The following is a 21,633-nucleotide window of genomic DNA, read 5'->3' as shown; positions in this document are numbered from 1 at the left end:
GAAATAGGCTTTCTGAAAGCATTGCAAACCTGTATGAATCAGAAGAAGCCACTGCCAAGGGCCTCTTCAGAGGGTGTCAAGAGATTATGAGCTATTTTTTTTTCTATTCTTTATCCAGTTGTCAATATTCCTGCCGGGTCTCAGCAATGCCGTCTTGCTTTTCTCCCTTGGGTGAGCTCTTTTATCTCCTTCTTTCCACTCTGTTTTTTTTTTTTTTTCCCCCTCTGTTGTATACCTTAATCTATTTATTTCCCCCATTCCCATTCAGTGTCTGTTTTCCTTTGGGCAGTTGTCCTGAATTATTTAATAGTTGTTCAGTTTTTTTTCCTGTTCACTCTTTCCCCTTTCTTCTCTTTGATGGTTTGTCTAGGTTCCCTTTTGCTCTTGTATACACCTCATCCAGTAATCCTCTTCTTTCTAAACCATAAATCACGGTGGGGCAGATTGTGTGTGTGGACACTAGGCAGGAGAGAGGGGGCCTGAAGTGGGTGGGCAGGGGAGGAGCATGCATCAGTGACAGGCTATTAGGAGGTAACAGATTTGATCATTTTTCACGGAACACAGCAGGCAGCCTATAGTTGGTAATGAAGGTACATCTTTCCATCATTTTCGCTAAACTGTACAGAACTTGGGTACACTATATCTGCAGTTTTCAGACTTTTCCACTGAGATTTTCTCCTGGCAGCTCTGGGTCAAGGTAAATGGAAAATAATTTTGTTATTAATTTTTATTCTAATTTTTCAATGTGTTCATGGTTACCTGTGGCTGGAAAAATAGCTTTCAAGAGGAGAAAACACTTTTACACGTAGGTCCACACAAATCTACATAACCCACATATCACATACACATTTGGGAAACTTGTGACATTAAAAAAGGCAGTCCTTTGGTGACCTTTTTCTGAATGCCTTTTTTTTTTTTTTTCCGGGAACCTTTCCATGGAAGGCACTTATTTTCTCCTAAGTTCCTCTCTTTCCAACCTGTAAAAAGAGGACCATAGGATAAAATTTGTTAGGTATACATGAGAGACTCCTACCAGGGAGATTTCAATTAAGAGGCACAGGGAGAGGCCTAAACCTGAACAAAGAACTTCTATAAACATTTCAGTCTTCTGGCAAGCCAGTGCAGGGGATACTTCCGGGTGATGGCAGGCCATACTGATATTTCCTAAATCTCGGCTGTTATTTTCCCCTGCTTGTGCAGCAAACTGAGGAGGACTCAGCCCCATGCCTTGATATGTCCTCTGCCAACTGCTGCTTAGACTGTTCTTCAGCCTAACTTTGTCGTAGGGATGCTACCCAGTTGGATACTTGCAAAGGAGCGCTTCCAAAAAAGCAAGCTTTGTGGAAGGTCATCCAGAGTTTGTACTCTGTCTGTGGCCACTGAGGTCCTCTTTACTCAAGTACAAAAATAGTTATTCATGTTCATTTACTCATTGAACCAATATTTTCTCGATTCCTATTCACAAAGCAATGGGTAAATTGCATTGAGTGATTCAAAGATAAAATCTGGTCTTGTGTCCCTGCATCCATGGTCAAGGAGGGATAATACCTTCCAGTATTCCCTAAATTGTGGTCCCTTGGAACACTGGAGCCATGTGATGTTAACGGGTATTTGGGGAAAATAAGTTTCAGGGTAAAACGAATGGAGGTAACATTGGGAAAAATAAAGAATGTTTGATGCTAATAGGTATTGTCATGGTAGGACCAAATGAGTACAGTAGAGTTCTCCCAGATTCTATCTTGGGAAAGGCTGCTTAATTCAATGTGGAAAGTGGTTAAGTGCTATAAGAGAGATACAGAGAGAGTGGGTTGAATGAGTAGAGGATTTTTTTTTTCAAGCCGGGAAAATCAAGGAATCCACAGAGCAGACTGCATTTAAGTTGAACCCTAAAGGACGAGTATAATTTAGAATTGAGATTTGTGAAGACAAGTTATTTAGAAGAAGGGTACTGGAAAAAAGGCAAACAGATAGAAAACAAAACATATATGTGAAAGTTTAGGTAAAATGGACAGAAAAATAGCCTGTTGAAGAGTTAATTGTGGTGGAAAGGGGCTGGAAAGGTAGATTAAAATTCTGGACAGTTTGACTCAAACGAAGGAGATTTTTTTTTTCCAGTGGAAGTGATCAGCACTTCTTTCCTGGGGCAACTACCAACACAGAGTTTGAGAGATTGGGTAGTGGAGAGACACGTAGTATCTTGTGTCCTTGAACAAGTTGCCTCATGTCATACTGATGCTCTATTTTCCATCTGAAAAAGTGGGGAAGAATATATTAACTTCTTGGGTTATTGTGGTCACAATGAATGCCCTGTGAAATGTGTTTAGGATAGCATCTGACATATAGTGATTACCTAATAAATATTAGTTATTTAGTTACTACTTTCCATGAAGAGAGAAAAGTATAAGCAAAAATTACAGGTGTTCTCAAAAATATAGACCACTGGTCAATTCGACCTACTTTGACCGGCCTCTGTTAATTCTTTCATTTTTAGATTTTCTGTGACCCAGATCTCTATCTGCTCTTCTACATTTTCAATATGGAAATTTGGTCATTTCAGGCTTCGTTTTCTTTGTTTTGGGGGATTTACCTTTAGTCCTATCGGCCCTATCCTCAGTCCTCAGCCGGTTTGTGTTAAGTGTCTAACAACTGGCTCTGCACACACACATGCACACATGCTTACTATGAATTTATTGATATAGGGGATATGTAGCACACAATTTACAAGTAATAGTAACATAAATAATACTCTTTACTGTAAATTCCGTAAAGCCAATTGATTCTCATAGAATATTTTTGTTGATTTTTTTAAAAAATATTTTATCTGTGGACAATTTATGGTTACCATTGATGAACAGAGGCAATTCCAACATGAATATTGGTGGAAATTTTCTTTGCATTAAAGAGAAGATGAAAGTAAAACAATGGAGATGTATGTCAGGAATTTATTCTTTCATCAAGGATACGAGAAACTTCATTGTTGAATCAGATAAAAATTTTTAAGAGTTTTAAAAAGATATTTTCTCATTTTTTGCATTATTAGCAATGTGACAACTACAGAATGACACACATAAATTTAATGTGCACTATTACTATTTTCTCTATTATTTTAAAAAGTCTAAACAATTAACGAGACAAACCCTATCTCTGGTACAGATAGGTGGTGGTAGTGTATGTATATGAGGTAAAGTATCTGCCTTCTCAAACTTGAGATCATAATTTTTGGATCGATCATGCAGCATGGAGGGCTAGTTATGTACCATGTATTCATGTGCTGGATCTTCTGGAGGATTGAGAAAAAAATTACTTAATGGTCAGTGCTTTGAAATTTGCTCTTGCCATATTCTATTCTTTGGGCAAATGGATTTACTAAGCTGTAACCCAAAAATGCCAGACTTGAATAAAGGGACTAGAGTCCTGTTCTCAGGGCTCTTTCTTATTCACAGCCTGATCTAGCAACTTGACGATGTCAAGGTAGGTTGGCAATGAATTAGCTGAAGGTGGCATTTATGTTTTCTGAAGATCTTGGTACTAAAAAATCATTCTCGTTGGCAAGATGCTGGCACACCCCTTTCTCCTACTTTCCGCCTGCAGATTCTTGCATTGAAAAGGAAGAATGTTCTGCTTTAATTTTTCCAGCACACTAGTGTCTCCACTGGTGCCATTTTAATTTGGTTCCAGAATACCCCTCAGTCCAGCCTGCTTTAATCGCATCACAGCACGTTCCAGTAACTTCTTGGCTCATGTTTTTCTATTTGGCATCAGCAACTCAAAAATGAATGCCGTACTTTGTAGGGAGTCATGTGATTAAGCACTAGGTAAAACATCACAACTCTGGTCACCGTTTCAGGGGGGTACTCTGACAGGCATTAAGTTTCTGAAACAAATTTCATGCATAGAGATTAATTAATTTACCGGGATTACAATTTTGCTTAATGATTAACTTGTAGTCCTAATTTATGTCATCAAATATACCCTCTCTAGAAAGTGTCAATGATAACCTGCCATGATCCAGTCTTAGGAACTTCTCTAAAATCCTATATGTAAATGAGAAACATCTGAGTCTGAGGGCATTTTCCCTCCAATTTAATATTTTTTATAAAGGTGTGATTATCACTCTTTCTGTAACTTCTGAGTAACTGAGGCTGAAGTGCAGGAATTTTTCAAAGCCATGCTACAGGCATGGAAAATAAAATTGCTATATACCAACCACATCTTGCTGAGGTTAGAGTTAATTCTAATTACTAAAAATGGAGCTGTGAACAGCAGTTTCCAATTGCACAGGTGTGGCTGTCCGCAGCACATTTAAATTATGTAAAGATTAGTCCCCAGGTTCAAATATCTCTATATTTCCTCCCAGACTGCTCTTTGAAATGATGCAGCTGGATATTGGGACCCATGTTCCTAAGTTGGCTGTCCTGCTGGGACATGTTTAAAGCCATATTCGCCAACCCACACTATTGCCATTACTTCCACTGAAATCTACTGAGCTGATCTGTGTCTTTATTCCTTAGAACATACTTGTGGTTTTCAATTTGAGCTGTTTTTTTTGTTTGTTTGTTTGTTTTCCCAGTTCACTACTACAAAGGCTTTACTACAGTGTCATTCTAGACCAAGACACCGTCACTATTTATGTCATTGACAGCTTGCTGGGGTCCCTCATGTCTTTGGGGTCTTTTCTTTCTCCTCCCCCCACTTTAGGCAAAGGCAAATGTCATCCTTCATCTTAAAGGTTAATGTGGATGGAAAAATCCCATGATCTCAAAGGCAGTGCAGTGATTTTCATGAGCATTAACACCTGCATCGTTTACAGAGGACAGACGGGACAGGTTTGCTTAACACCACATGCAGGCGGAGAAAATTAGGACAAGTACTTGCTTAATCATTTCCCAGAGAAATATTGATAGAAATGCTACCTTTTTCGAATATGCCTTTGAGAAGGACATGCTGACTGTTAAAAACACAGGTCTCCAATTACCAAATGAAAACTGAGCTACATACTGTATTCACTGTATCCTTTCCCCTAGAAACTTCCATCCATGGGGACCTTGCCATCTTTTCAATGTCCTTTCCTTCCTTCTTTTCTTGACTCTTTTCTCTTCCTTCCCTCCCTTCCTCCCTCCCTTCCTACCTACCTACCTTCCTTCCTTCCTTCCTTCCTTCCTTCCTTCCTTCCTTCCTTTCTTCTTTCCTTCCACACAAGTAAGTAAATTCCCTATTGACAATTCAAGTAAGCTTTTGGTAGAATAGAACCATTTGTTAATAAATGAATATGCCCAAGGTTGCCTTCACGGTCCATAGCTACAGGGGGTGAATATAATGAGACAGTATTCAAATGTTGGAGTCAAGTATTCACTCATCTCCCTGAATGATTTTTCTCTGACCTATCATATTTGATCCTCTTAGGGATTAAATCATCGGCCACTATAAAAGTGCAAGATATTGAATGCTTATTTTAAATCTATCGGTTTCTCTCACTCTCAATAACTAGATGATTACATGATTACATGATATTTCACCTGTATTACTGCAGTAGCCTCCCGACTGGCCTCTGTGATTCCATTGTTACCGGTTCTATACAGATGGTCCCTGACTTACTGTAGTTCGACTTCGGTGCAAAAGTAGTACATATTCAGTAGAAACCATAGTTCAGATTTTGAAATTTGATCTTTTCCCAGGCTAGTGATACGTGGTAGGATACTCTTTCCTGACGCTGAGCAGTGGCAGCAAACCACAGCTCCCAGTCAGCCATGGGATGGCGAGGGTGAACAGCCAGTATGCTTACAACCATTCTGTACCAGACAACCATTCTGTTTTTCACTTTCAGGAAAGTTGAAAATGAAAGTATTCAATGAGCTGCTCAACTTTATTATAAAATAGGCTTTGTGTTAGATGATTTTGCCCAACCATAGGCTACTGTCAGTGTGCTGATCACATTTAAGGTAGGCTAGGCTAAGCTATGACGTTCAGTAGGTTAAGTGTATTAAATATATTTCCTACTTATAATATTTTCAAATTACGATGGGTGTATAGAGACATAAACCCATCGAGGAAGATCCGTAATTCAATCTACAGGTTACAGATTGAGCATTTATGAATATAAACCAGATCATAACATGACGTGCATACTTAGAATTAAAATCCAAACGCTTCTCCTGGTTTACAAAGCTCTACATGGTCTGGCTCCCATTTACCTCTCCCATCTCATCTCCTCATTTTAAACTTCAGCCACCATGCTCCAGCTGCTCTGGCCTCCTTTCCATATTTATCACAAATTAAGTGAGCTCCCATATTAGGACCTTTGCACATGGCCTTCCCCATGCCCAATTCCCTTTATTCTCCCTGAAATTTACAGGACTGGGTCATTCATGCCATTCAGATTTCACCTTAAATATCACCTCATCAGTGAAGCTTTTCTTCACTACCCTAAATGTATTAGTTGTCCAATTAATTAGATCACCCAATTTTAATTCTCTGCATAGCTGTGAGCATTATTTGGTTTGTTCTTGTTTTTTAAATTTGTTCTTATTTCTTTGTTGTCTATGATCTGTTTTTCCCTTAGCAGAATGTAACTTAACGACATGAGGAAACTTTTCTATCTTGTTCAATATCATATCCTCAGTGCTTAAAATGGTGCATGGCACATACAGAGGCACTCAATAAATGTTTGGAAAATGAATAAATAAGTACATGCAAGAAATGTAAATATGCCACATGCCAAGAGAAATCTGTCACAGTCCCATGCCCTCACTTCCCTCCTTACCCAGCTTAGATTCCATCACCATGAAAATCTGTGCCTGCATATTCTGCAGCTCCCTTGCCCCCTTTCCTTTCAGCCATTTTCCCCTGGTAAAACTCCAGTGCTCGGCAAATCCAATTATCCACCTCCTCTTAGCCAGCTAAATGTGGATGGAGAGAAACACAAAATCATGCTGGCCAGTTCCACTTTGAATCCATGATCATAAACTTTAGATGGGATATTAGTGCAACCTGGAAATTATGCTACCATATTTAACCTATTCTAAGATTCATAGTTTTTCACATTTTAACATTTCTGAAATCAGGATGTAATTTACAGTCAGTGTCAATCCCTGTCATCAAGATGTCAGTTGTGATGTCAGAACTTGGTTGCATTCCTGGGGGTATGGCCAACTGAAAGGCAACCCCTCTACTTTTTAGTCAGGAAGCTCTTTAAGGATCATTTGAAGAAAAATCATGAATCCTGCTTCTGGTTTGAAAACCTTCCATTAACATTTTCTGGTAGCAGAAAATGCATGAGCATCAAACTTGCAGAAAGGGTATCTGTGTTCATATACCCAGTCCTCTCCTCTCATTCTCTAATTGTCTTCATGGAAGTCTTAATGACATATTTTGAACAAGTCATATATTTAAATGGTTTAAAAATCAAAACAATTTATAAGTTTGCAGTGAGATGTCTTGCTTCCACCTCTGTCCATCCATCCTCCTCATTCCTGCTACCCCTCCAACAGTTAACCTGTTTTATTAAATTTCTTATGTATCTTTCCAATGGCACTTTATGCAAATATGAGCCAAAGTAAACATATATTCTATTTTATTCCTTTATTACCCAAAAGGTGTCATACAATGCAAACTGTTTTCACCTTTCTTTTTTCCACCTAACAGTGGATACCACAGGTCAGTACATGTTATTGCATAGAGTTTCCTCAATCATGTCTTCAGTTACACATAGTCCATCGTGCAGATATATCACGGTTTGTTGAACTGACCCTTATTGGTAGTCACCTGGGTTATTTTCAATCATTTGTTGTTACAAACAGCGGTGCAATGAATAACTCTATACACACGTAATTTTATAACGATATACATGTATAAGATAAATGACCCCCTATAGGTTGCTAGATCAAAGGGAAAATGTGTGTTTTGGATCAAATTGTGTCACCTAGAAAGATATGTTCAAGTCCTAACTTTTGAAACCTGTGACTATGACCTTATCTGGAAGTACAGTCTCTGCAAATGTAACCAAGTTAAAATGAGGTCATTTCAAGTTAAATTGAGGTTAAGTTAAAATGAGGGCCCAAACTAATCCAACGACTGTTGTCCTTATAAGAAGAGGGAGTTTAGACAGAGACACACAGGGAAGAAAACCATGTAAAGATGGAAGCAGAGATTGAAGTGTTGCATCTGTAAGCCAAGGAATGCCAATGATTGCCAGCAGCTACTAGAAGTTAAAGAGGCAAGGAAGGATTCTTCCCCAGAGCCTTCCCCGTGGCCCTGTCAACACCTTGATTTCAGACTTCTAGTGTCCAGAACTATGAAAAAAAAGTCTCTTTTAAGCTACTCTGTGTGCATCTCTTTGTTACTGAAGTCCTAGGAAACTAATACAATGCATCTGTAATTTTGATAAATATTCCTGGGTTACCCTCTCTGGATATTTACCATGTGCCCTGTCACCAGCTAAGCATGGCCATAATTGTTATCCTTTAGCCTCAGCAACAGAGAATATTGTTAAATTTCTCGGTTGCTGCCCTGCTGATCGGTGATAAATGATACTTCAGTGTAGTTTTAATTTATATTTTCCTTTTCATGAGAGGGAATCTTGTCATATGTTGAAAGGCTATTAATATCTCTTTTTCTGTGAATTCTGTTTATATCTTTTGCTGTTTTTTGTTTTTGTCATTTTTCTTCCAATTCATAATTATATTAAGGGATTAGTACTTTGTGATATGTACTGCAAATATCTTTTCCAGTTTATTATTTGTCCTGTGAAACAGTGATTTGTTAAATTTTTGTTTAGAGTAATTTATTAATCTTTTGTATGGCTTCTGGAATTTTAGTCATAGTTGGGAAAGTTTTCTCCACTCCCAGTTTGTAAAGGATTTCACTTACGATTTCTTTCAGAACTTTTTTTTCCTTCATAAGCAGTTCATTGGAAATCTTGAAAGGATGAAGTTGGATCTAACTTAATCTTTTTCCAGATGGTATATAGTTTATTTCAACACCGTTTATTCTTGAAATGTTACCTTTATCATATACTGAATTCTCATATATATTTGGACCTATTTCTGGAAATTCTGTTCTGTTACATTGGCCAGTCTTTCTATTTATGTGCCAATAAAGCCTGTCTTAATTTTTGAAGTTTTGTAATATATTTTAATATGTAGGCAAGCTAGTCAATTTTCCACCCACTTTCTCTAATGAACCCACTCCGGTTAAGCCTCCATCCCCACTAACTTACCCAAATTGCTCTTATCAGGATTTCCAGTGAACTCCGTGTTGCTAAGGCAAATGGCCCTCATCTAACTAGATCAGTCAGTAACATTTGACATAGTTGAATAGTCCTTCCTTCTTAAAATACGTTCTTTGGGGAGAGCCTTCTCTTCCTACTTCACTGCTTGCTCCTCCTTACTCTCCCTTGTACACTCTTTCTCATTTCTCTGACCTGCACATGCCCCACATGTCCCATGGCTTAGTTTTCTGACATCGTTTCCACCCTCCCCATACTCATTTTCTGGATGATTTCATCTGGGGACAAGGTTTTGAATTCTATCTGTATCCTAATGATGGCCACATTTTATAACTCCGACCAACTCCTCTCTCATGAACTCCAAACTCATATACCCAGCTGTTCATTCAACATTTCTACTTGTACTCAAAATTTGCTCTCCCCAAAACTGAATTAATGCTTTTCCTCTACCAAATTTGTTCTTCTTTCAGTGGAACAAATCAACGATTTTGGAGTAATCCTTAACTCTTCTTCTTTTGTCTCTCATACCTCACATCCATTTCATCAGCTTCATCTGAGCTCTAACTTCAAAATATTTCTGGAATCCAAACACTTCTCAGCATCTCCACTACTGTGCTCTGGTCCCAGCTGCAGTCATCTCTTGCCAGAATTTTTGTAATGTCCTTCTACCTATTCTCTGCCTCTTCTATAGTCTATTCTTTCCATAGTGGTCAGAAGGATACTCTCCACAGAAGTATCCCATCTTACTCAGAGCAAAGGTCAAAGCCTTTATCAGGACTCAAAGGCCCTAAATACTGTCTTCAGCATGATGACCTCATCTCCTGCCACCCTTGCCCACCCTCTTCCAGCTGCAGCACCCTGTTCTGTTCCTCAGACCTGCCAGCACATTCCCATTGCGAAGCCTTGCCACTTGATAGTCTCTAATATTTCATTTCATTAAATCCTCACAACCATGCGCTGTGATGATTATTATCCTCATTTGGCAGATGAGAAAGCAGAGTGGAGAATATGTAAAGTTCTTCGCAACTCTGTACAGTTACTACTTGGCAAAATAGCACTCAACTCCAGATCTCTTTGGTGGCTAATTCTGTACTCTTTTTATCATAGAAACTTTCTGGTTTCTCATCCCACCTCTGTTGCTGTGTCGTTTGGACCACCAATCTGGGTAACATATCTTGGCCTTAGTCTATTTACCTGAGAAATGGGACTTCAGTGTAGATATTCTCAAAGTTTTGACCGATTCAGTTGCTCTGTGACTCCATGACTCCAAAAGGGCCCCCAGCAGTGCTCAAGGTGAGAATAGCAGTGATTTTGGTGAAGAGAGGAGTGTGCAGAAAAACATGGGCAGGTGTCGTTAGAGAGGAAACCTTACCATTGCAGATGTGGGGTGGCACTACAGACTTACTTAGTACTACTTAGGGATATTCTTCTAGGTCTGTCCCTCTTGACTGTATATTATTTCAATTCAGTGCCTACGTGTAAATAAACCGCCTTGTCTTTACAGGGTACTCTTTTCACCATCTCCATTGTCAAATCAGATAGTCATGGAGACAGATAAAAACTTGCTCTTCCCTAGACTTGTGAGCTCTAAGGACTTTCTGTTTCCATTCTTTAAACTTAGGGGGCTGGTCTAGCCACTCATCTCCCTAATTCCACTTACAGTCAGGACAAAAGTTGTCACCCCAAAAGATATAAACCCACTGTGCCCCAACCAAACCTATCAGAGGGCCAGAGAGATGATACATTTGTTCCTGACTCTAAAAGCATTAGTGTCATCGTACCAACATGGCTGCCTCCTACTCACCTGGGGCAGATCTGCCTCGCTTCTCCAGAGTTGATCAAGTGGCCGTGCTATCGCTCCACCTGGCTTTAGTGGAGTGCTCCTGCCATTTTCTTGTGATGTCATCTGCTTTGCACATAGCCAGTCCTCCTCCCTCCTAAGGCAGGACCCTCAGGGGCTTGGAGGCAGGCCTTCCCCAGCTTCCTCCCTTCTTCCACCTGGAGTCTCCTACAGTGCCGTTAATGCTCCCACTCTTCACTTAATCATTATAGATTCTTTTTTTCCCTCTGGGAACTTGGTAAGTTCACCAGGGACTGGGAGAGAAGACAGTTTGATAGTGGATAATATCACTGCTCCATGCTTCTGTGGTAGAAATGAAACCACTTAACTTCGGGGGAAACAAGAACTCCTTCATTTCTTCATTGCCTTGTAATCAGATTGCCTTAAATCCCCTGCAGAGCCTCATCCCACCTAGATGGCAAGAAATTAAAGCTCAGTTTTCATTTGGGGTACCTGCTCACCCTGAAATAAACGAAGTTCCATGCTTAGAGATGTTCTATGATCAAACGAGTACCTAGGCCCAGCCTTCTAAGATTCGCGTGGCTGCCGCATACAACTAATCTGGGCGTGGCATTCCCGTAGACTATGATGTGAATGGAAACTCTGGAAATGAGCAATTATTTAATACAACTATACTTACAATAATAAATAAACCATAGATAAAGCAGGAAAGAAAGAAAGAAATCCAGATGGTCTTTCCTAGACCACCGTGATTTGTGATGCCCGCTCTCCTCTGAACCCAGTCCAAATGCCCCATATCTCTGTTTTCTGCCGAGTGCTAAGTGACACTGTAACCTAGGGCCGGAGAGCTCTCTGTGCTTCACCTGTCATAACCCAGTTAGTCCTCACACTACGTGGTCGACAGGGGCTACCGTTTCTCTCACTTCACAGAGATACAGAGATGAGTAACTGGTGAAAGGTTACATAGAAGGTAAGTGGCAAAGCCAGAATTTGAGCCCGGCTGCTACGGTTCCAGAGTCCATGCTCTGAACAAATGATGCTCTTTGTCAATCTCGTGTAAGCCCAAGAAGTTGGTGAGCTATGGCTCCTACTTCACAATAATGGAACGAAGGCAGGAGTGGGTTCTGTCCCTTGCTCATGATTACTCAGCTATGAGAGTGAGAATGGAACCCAGGCCCCAGCCCAGACCTTGCCAGTCCCATTGCCCTCATTCTCTGTTTCTCTTTCATCCCTGCCTTCTTCTTGGTTCCTCTTTTTTAAAAAAGCAGATTCCGCCGAGAAGGTAATGGAACGCCCTGACTGTGTGTTTCTCAGCTTGCTCTTGTGTGCGTGGTATGTGCGGAAACGTGGGCAGTGGAGAGGCCCAAAGGGATGCAGTGACTAAGGTCGCCTATGCCCATGTAACTATGCCATGGCCCTCTTTCTTAACATCCATTGTCAGATATGGACCAACGTGATATAGACAAATACCTGAAGAGATGGAAAGCCATCCATTGTTGAGCGCACTGAGAGAGAATATTCTGTCTCAAGCCCAGGCTAAAAATAAACTGTTGACAGTACGCACATCCTCCCTCACCCTGCAGTGTCTCAGGAACAGAGGCAGAATTTAATCATTTCATCCTCTGAAGTGAAGGCCTCTATGGTTTAATATGCACACATCACATGTTTCAAATTTTGCTGCTGAAATTCAGTCTTCAACAAAAGCCTAGCTGTCTCTTTGACTTGAAATGTGTTCTAAGATGTATAATAAAGGTCTATTGAAACCAATAATGCATCTCCAGAAAATGCTGGTTTATCCCACACAGCCAATTCTCTTTTTCATAAATTCAATTTGTACTATTTGGTTGAAGAGACTGTTCGCTGAGCCCTGACATAAGTGGGTGCCGAGGTTGACACTCATGCATGGAAAAGTCTTTGGGAAAAATCATGTAATTGATCTCACTTGTCAGCTTTGTCAGGCCCCGCCTGGCTCCAATTCTCTGCACGTCTTTTTTGCCCACAGTTAAAATTGCTGGACCAACAGGGTTGGCTCTTCCCTAATCACTGGACGTAAGTAACTCCAGCCTAACTCTGATGGATGGACTCGGTGTGGCAGGGGCTTGGGCCTCTGGGCCTTAGTTCTCCTGAATAGATTCATGCTATTTCTTTCTGAGACCTAATCCTTTTTTTAAATTTTTATTGGAGTATAGTTGCTTTACAATGTTATGTTAGTTTCTACTGTACAACAAAGTGAGTCAGCTATACGTATACATATATCCCCTCTTTTTTGGATTTCCTTCCCATTTAGGTCACCACAGAGCACTGAGTAGAGTTCCCTGTGCTATATAGTAGGTTCTCATTAGTTATCTATTTTATACATTGTATCAACAGTGTGTATATTTCAATCCCAATCTCCCAATTCATCCCACCCACCCCCCTTTCCTCCTTGGTATCCATACGTTTGTTCTCTATGTCTCTGTCTCTATTTCTGCTTTGTAAATAAGATCGTCTATACCAATTTTTTGATTCTACATATATGCGTTAATATACAATATTTGTTTTTCTCTTTCTGACTTACTTCACTCTGTATGACAGTCTCTAGGTCCATCCACGTCTCTACAAATGACCCAATTTCATTCATTTTTATGGCTGAGAAATATTCCATTGTATATATGTACCACATCTTCTTTATCTGTTCCTCTGTTGATGGACATTTAGATTGTTTCCATGTCCTGGCTATTGTAAATAGTGCTGCAGTGAACTCTGGGGTGCATGTGTCTGTTTGAATTATGGTTTTCTCTGGGTATATGCCCAGTAGTGAGACTGCTGGGTCACAACCCAATCAAAAAATGGGCGGAAGACCTAAATAGATATTTCTCCAGAGAAGACATATGCATGGCCAACAAACACATGAAAAAATGCTCAACATCACTAATCATTAGAGAAATGCAAATCAAAACTACAATGAGGTATCACCTCACATGGGTGAGAATGGCCATCATCACAAAATCTACAAACAACAAATGCTGGAGAGGGTGTGGAGAAAAGGGAACCCTCTTGCACTGTTGGTGGGAATGTAAATTGATGCAGCCACTGTGGAGAACAGTATGGAGGTTCCTTAAGAAACTAAAAATAGAGCTACCGAGACCTAATCCTTGTACCTGGCTTCTAGTACTGAATTTCCAGCTCCTAAGTTAACATCCCTGTTCACCTCTCTGCTAAGTTCCCTGATTCTTCAGAGAATGGAGAACCTCACTTGCTTATGCTAACCCTCCTTATGCTCAAATCTAGGGTTTCTCAGCCTTGATTTGAGGCTCTTAATGTTTTGGCTCTAACTCTCTTTGCTTTGGGAAGCCATTCTGTGCCTTGCAGGATGTTTAGCAGTAGCCCTGGGTTCTTCCCACTAAATGCCAGCAGCACCCTGAACCCAGTCACGGCAATAAAAATGTCTCCAGACGTTCAAATGTTCCTTGGAGGAGGTGGAGCAAACTTCCACTGGTTGAGAACTAGTATTTTATTTCCATCCCATGGAAATAAAAGGACTGATGCTCTGTCCTTGCACCCCAGTACGGTTGCTGCCCCATAGAAATATAATGTGAGCCTCCAGTGTGAGTCACATGTGTAATGTTCAATTCTCTAGTAGATTGGCAAATTAACAAGAAACAGGTGAAATTAATTTGGATAATATATGCTACTATATCCAGTATATCCAAATTATTATTTTTATGCTAAATATTCGACATCTGATGTGTATTTTACATTTATAGCACATATCAATTTGGACTAGCCACATTTCAAGTGCTCAAAAGCTACATGTAGCCAGTGGCTTTTGTTTTTGATTTTGTTTTTGTTTTTAACGTCTTTATTGGAGTATAATTGCTTTAAAATGGTGTGTTAGTTTCTGCTTTATAACAAAGTGAATCAGCTATACATATACATATATCACCACCTCTCCTCCCTCTTGCGTCTCCCTCCCACCATCCCTATCCCACCCCTCTAGGTGGTCAAAAAGCACCGAGCTGATCTCCCTGTGGTATGCAGCTGCTTCCCACTAACTATCTACTTTACATTTGGTAGTATATATTAGTCCATGCCACTCTCTCACTTCGTCCCAGCTTACGCTTCCCCCTCCCTGTGTCCTCAAGTGCATTCTCTACATCTGTGTCGTTATTACTGTCCTGCCCCTAGGTTGTTCAGATCCTTTTTTTTTAGATTCCATATATATGTGTTAGCATATGGTATTTGTTTTCTCTTTCTCACTTACTTCACTCTGTATGACAGTCTCTATGTCCATCCACCTCACTACAAATGACTCAATTTCATTTCTTTTTATGGCTGAGTAATATTCCGTAGTACAGATGTACCACATCTTCTTTATCCATTCATCTGTCAGTGGACACTTAGGTTGCCTCTATGTCCTGGCTATTGTAAATAGAGCTGCAGTGAACATTGTGGTACCTGACTCTTTTTGAATTATGGTTTTCTCAGGGTATATGCCCAGTAGTGGATTCCTGGGTCATATGGTAGTTCTATTTTTAGTTTTTTAAGGAACCTCCATACTGTTCTCCATAGTGACTGTATCAATTTACATTCCCACCAACAGTGCAAGAGGGTTCCCTTTTCTCCACACCCTCTCCTGTATTTATTGTTTGTAGATTTTTTGATGATAGCCATTCTGACTGGTGTGGGGTGATATCTCATTGTAGTTTTGATTTGCATTTCTCTAATGATTAGTGATGTTGAGCATTCTTTCATATGTTTGTTGGCTGTCTGTATACCTTCTTTGGAGAAATGTCTATTTAGGTCTTCTGCCCATTTTTGGATTGGGTTGTTTGTTTTTTTTGATATTGAGCTGCATGAGATGCTCGAATATTTTGGAGATTAATCCTTTGTCAGTTGCTTCATTTGCAAATATTTTCTCCCATTCTGAGGGTTGTCTTTTCGTCTTGTTTATGGTTTCCTTTGCTGTGCAAAAGCTTTGAAGTTTCATTAGGTCCCATTTGTTTATTTTTGTCTTTATTTCCATTTCTCTAGGAGGTGGGTCAAAAAGGATCTTGCTGTGATTTATGTCATAGAGTGTTCTGTCTATGCTTTCCTCTAAGAGTTTGATAGTGGCTGGCCTTACATTTAGATCTTTAATCCATTTTGAGTTTATTTTTGTGTTTGGTGTTAGGGTGTGTTCTAACTTCATTCTTTTACATGTAGCTTTCCAGTTTTCCCAGCACCACTTATTGAAGAGGCTGTCTTTCTCCATTGTATACTCTTGCCTCCTTTATCAAAGATAAGGTGACCATATGTGCATGGGTTTATCTCTGGGCTTTCTATCCTATTCCATTGATCTATGTTTCTGTTTTTGTTCCAGTACCATGTGGTCTTGATTACTGTAGCTTTGTAGTATAGTCTGAAGTCAGGGAGCCTGATTCCTCTAGCTCCTTTTTTCTTTCTCAAGATTGCTTTGGCTATTTGCGGTCTTTTGTGTTTCCATACAAATTGTGAAATTTTTTGTTCTAGTTCTGTGAAAAATGCCAGTGGTAGTTTGATAGGGATTGCATTGAATCTGTAGATTGCTTTGGGTAGTAGAGTCATTTTCACAATGTTGATTCTTCCAATCCAAGTACATGGTATATCTCTCCATCTATTTGTATCATCTTTAATTTCTTTCATCAGTGTCTTATAGTTTTCTGCATACAGGTTTTTGTCTTCTTAGGTAGGTTTATTCCTAGGTATTCTATTCTTTTTGTTACAGTGGTAAATGGGAGTGTTTTCTTAATTTCTCTTTCAGATTTTTCATTATTGGTGTATAGGAATGCAAGAGATTTCTGTGCATTAATTTTGTATCCTGCTACTTTACCAAATGCATTGATTAGCTCTAGTAGTTTTCTGGTAGCATCTTTAGGATTCTCTATGTATAGTATCATGTCATCTGCAAACAGTGACAGTTTTACTTCTTCTTCTCCGGTTGGGATTCTTTTTATTTCTTTTTCTTCTGTGGTTGCTGTGGCTAAAACTTCCAAAGCTATGTTGAATAATAGTGGTGAGAGTGGGCAACCTTGTCTTGTTCCTGATCTTAGTGGAAATGGTTTAATTTTTCACCATTGAGGACAATGTTGGCTGTGGGTTTGTCATATATGGCCTTTATTATGTTGAGGTAAGTTCCCTCTATGCCTACTTTCTGGAGAGGTTTTATCATAAATGGCTGTAGAATTTTGTTGAAAGTTTTTTCTGCATCTATTGAGATGATCATATGGTTTTTATCCTTCAATTTGTTAATATGGCATATCACATTGATTGATTTGCATATATTGAAGAATCCTTGCATTCCTGGGATAAACCCCACTTGATCATGGTGTATGATCCTTTTAATGTGCTGTTGGATTCTGTTTGCTAGTATTTTGCTGAGCATTTTTGCATCTATGTTCATCAGTGATATTGGCCTATAATTTTCTTTCTTTGTAACATCTTTGTCTGGTTTTGGTATCAGAGTGATGGTGGCCTTGTAGAATGAGTTTGGGAGTGTTCCTCCCTCTGCAATATTTTGGAAGAGTTTGAGAAGGATAGGTGTTAGCTCTTCTCTAGATGTTTGATAGAATTCACCTGTGAAGCCACCTGGTCCTGGGCTTTTGTTTGTTGGAAGATTTTTAATCACAGTCTCAATTTCAGTGCCTGTGATTGCTCTGTTTATATTTTCTGTTTCTTCCTGGTTCAGTCTTGGAAGGTTGTGCTTTTCTAAGAATTTGTCCATTTCTTCCAGGTTGTCCATTTTATTGGCATATAGTTGCTTGTAGTAATCTCTCATGATCCTTTGTATTTCTGGAGTGTCATTTGTTACTTCTCCTTATTCATTTCTAATTCCATTGATCGAGTCTTCACCCTTTTTTTCTTGGTGAGACTGGCTAATGGTTTATCAATTTTGTTTATCTTCTCAAAGAACCAGCTTTTAGTTTTATTGATCTTTGTTATTGTTTCCTTCATTTCTTTTTCATTTATTTCTGATCTGATCTTTATGATTTCTTTCCTTCTGCTAACTTTGGGGGTTTTTTGTTCTTCTTTCTCTGATTGCTTTAGGTATAAGGGTAGGTTGTTTATTTGAGATGTTTCTTGTTTCTTGAGGTAAGATTTGATATAAACTTACCTCTTAGAATTGCTTTTGCTGCATCCCATAGGTTTTGGGTCGTCGTGTTTTCATTGTCATTAGTTTCTAGGTATTTTTTGATTTCCTCTTTGATTTCTTCATTGATCTCTTGGTTACTAAGTAGTGTATTGTTTAACCTCCATGTATTCGTATTTTTTACAGATTGTTTCCTGTAATTGATATCTAGTCTCATAGCATTGTGGTCAGAAAAGATACATGATACGATTTCAATTTTCTTAAATTTACCAAGGCTTGATTTTTGACCCAAGATATGATCTATCCTGGAGACTGTTCCATGAGCACTTGAGAAGAAAATGTATTCTGTTGTTTTTGGATGGAATGTCCTATAAATATCAATTAAGTCCATCTTGTTTAATGTGTCATTTAAAGCTTGTGTTTCCTTATTTAGTTTCATTTTGGATGATCTGTCCATTGGTGAAAGTGGGGTGTTAAAGTCCCCTACTATGATTGTGTTACTGTCAGTTTCCCCTTTTGTGGCTGTTAGCATCGGCCTTATGTATTGAGGTGCTCCTGTGTTGGGTGCATAAATATTTACAATTGTTATACCTTCTTCTTGGATCGATCCCTTGATCATTATGTAGTGTCCTTCCTTGTCTCTTGTAACAGTCTTTATTTTAAAGTCTATTTTTTCTGTTATGAGTATAGCTACTTCAGCTTTCTTTTGATTTCCATTTGCATGGACTATCTTTTTCCATCCCTCACTTTCAGTCTGTATGTGTCCCTAGGTCTGAAGTGGGTCTCTTGTAGACAGCTTATATACGGGTCTTGTTTTTGTATCCATTCAGCCAGTCCCTGTTTTTTGGTTGGAGCATTTAATTCATTTATATTTAAGGTAGTTATCCTTAAGTATGTTCCTATTACAATTTTCTTAATTGTTTTGGGTTTGTTATTTTAGGTTTTTTTCCTTCTGTTGTGTTTCCTGCCTAGAGAAGTTCCTTTAGCCTTTGTTGTAAAGCTGGTTTGGTGGTGCTGAATTTTCTTAGCTTTTGCTTGTCTGTAAAGGTTTTAATTTCTCCATCGAATCTGAATGAGATCCTTGCTGGGTAGAGTAATCTTGGTTGTAAGTTCTTCCCTTTCATGACTTTAAATATGTCCTGCCACTCCCTTCTGGTTTGCAGAGTTTCTGCTGAAAGATCAGTTGTTAACCTTATGGGGATTCTCTTGTATGTTATTTGTTGTTTTTCCCTTGCTGCTTTTAATATTTTTTCTTTGTGTTTAATTTTTGATAGTTTGATTAATATGTGTCTTGGTGTGTTTCTCCTTGGATTTTTCCTGTATGAGACTCTCTTCACTTCCTGGACTTGATTAACTATTTCCTTTCCCATATTATGGAATATTTCAACTATAATCTCTTCAAATATTTTCTCAGTCCCTTTCTTTTTCTCTTCTTCTTCTGGGACCCCTATAATTAAACTGTTGGTGTGTTTAACATTGTCCCAGAGGTCTCTGCGACTGTCCTCAATTCTTTTCATTCTTTTTTCTTTATTCTGCTGTGCAGTAGTTATTTCCACTATTTTATCTTCCAGGTCACTTATCCGGTCTTCTGCCTCAGTTATTCTGCTCTTGATTCCTTCTAGAGAATTTTTAATTTCATTTATTGTGTTGTTCATCATTGTCTGTTTGTTCTTTAGTTCTTCTAGGTCCTTGTTAAACGTTTCTTGTATTTTCTCCATTCTATTTCCAAGATTTTGGATCATCTCTCCTATCATTACTCTGAATTCTTTTTCAGGTAGACTGCCTATTTCCTCTTCATATGTTTGGTCTGGTGGGTTTTTACCTTGCTCCTTCATCTGCTGTGTGTTTCTCTCTCTTCTCATTTTGCTTAATTTACTGTGTTTGGGGTCTCCTTTTCGCAGGCTGCAGGTTCGTAGTTCCTGTTGTTTTTGGTGTCTGCCCCCAGTGGCTGAGGTTGGTTCAGTGGGTTGTGCAGGCTTCCTGGTGGAGGGGACTGGTGCCTGTGTTCTGATGGATGAGGCTGGATCTTTTCTTTCTGGTGGGCAGGACCACGTCCAGTGGTGTGTTTTGGGGTGTCTGTGACCTTATTATGATTTTAGTCAGCCTCTCTGCTAATGGTGGGGTTGTGTTCCTGTATTGCTAGTTTTTTGGCATAGGGTGTCCAGCACTGGAGCTTGCTGGTTGTTGAGGGGAGCTGGGTCTTGCCGTCGAGATGGAGTTCTATGGGAGAGCTTTCGCCACTTAATATTACGTGGAGCTGGGAGGTCTCTGGTGGACCAGTGTCTTGTAGCTGGCTCTCCCACCTCAGAGGGACAGGTCTGACACCTGGCCAGAGCACCAAGCTCCTGTCAGCCAAACGGCTCAGAATAAAAGGGAGAAAGGAAGAGAGAAAGAGAGAAAGAAAGAAAGAAAGAAAGAAAGGAGGGAAGGAAGGGAGGAAGGGAGGAAGGAAGGACGGAGAGAAAAGAAAAGTTATTAAAATAAAAAATAATTATTAAAAATAAAAAAAAGAGAGCAACGAAACCAAAAAACAAATCCACCAATGACAACAAGCACTAAAAACTATACTTAAAAAGAAAAAAAAAGGACAGACAGAACCCTAGGACAAATGGTGAAAGCCAAGCTATACAGACAAAATCACATACACATACACACTCACAAAAAGAGAAAAAAATAAATATATCATTGCTCCCAAAGTCCACCGCCTCAATTTTGGGAGGATTCGTTGTCTTTTCCACAGATTCAGGGTACATCAAGTTGATTGTGGAGATTTAATCTGCTGCTCCTGAGGCTGCTGGAAGAGATTTCCCTTTCTTTTATTTGTTCGCACAGATCCTGGGGTTCAGCTTTGGATTTGGACCCTCCTCTGCGTGTAGGTCCCCTGAGGGCATCTGTTCTTCGCCCAGACAGGACGGGGTTAAAGGAGCAGCTGCTTCGGGGGCTCTGGCTCACTCAGGCCTGGGGGAGGGAGCGGTTCAGAGGAGGCGGGGCGAGCCTGCGGCGGCAGAGGCCGGCGTGACGTTGCAGCAGCCTGAGGCGTGCCGTGTGTTCTCCCGGGGAAGTTGTCCCTGGATCACAGGACCCTGGCAGTGGTGGGCTGCACAGGCTCTGGGAGGGGCGGTGTGGAGAGTGACCTGTGCTCGCACACAGGCTTCTTGGTGGCGGCAGCAGCAGCCTTAGCGTCTCATGCCCATCTCTGGGGTCCGCGCTGATAGCCGCGGCTCGCGCCCATCTCTGGAGCCCATTTAGGTGGTGCTCTTAATCCCCTCTCCTTGCGCACCCCAAAACAATGGTCTCTTGCCTCTTAGGCAGGTCCGGACATTTTCCCGGACTCCCTCCCGGCTAGCCGTGGCGCACTAGCCCCCTTCAGGCTGTGTTCACGCCGCCAACCCCAGTCCTCTCCCTGGGATCTGACCTCCGAAGCCCGAGCCTCAGCTCCCAGCCCCCGCCCGCCCCGGCGGCTGAGCAGACAAGCCTCTCGGGCTGGCGAGTGCTGGTCGGCACCGCTCCTCTGTGCGGGAA

The 21,633-nt window shown here is 40.2% G+C and overlaps 1 long non-coding RNA gene across 2 annotated transcripts in view; it reads left to right on the top strand.

The window, feature by feature from the left end:
• LOC309612471 overlaps positions 1–21,633 on the top strand; it is a 758,831-nt gene that overhangs the window by 440,894 nt on the left and 296,304 nt on the right. The gene's annotated exons all lie outside the window — the stretch shown is intronic.

Source organism: Balaenoptera borealis (genome assembly GCF_965194805.1).
Source record: "Balaenoptera borealis genome assembly, chromosome: 15".
In the NCBI taxonomy this organism is placed as follows: Eukaryota; Metazoa; Chordata; class Mammalia; order Artiodactyla; family Balaenopteridae; genus Balaenoptera; species Balaenoptera borealis.
This window is presented reverse-complemented; position numbering and strand designations above follow the sequence as displayed.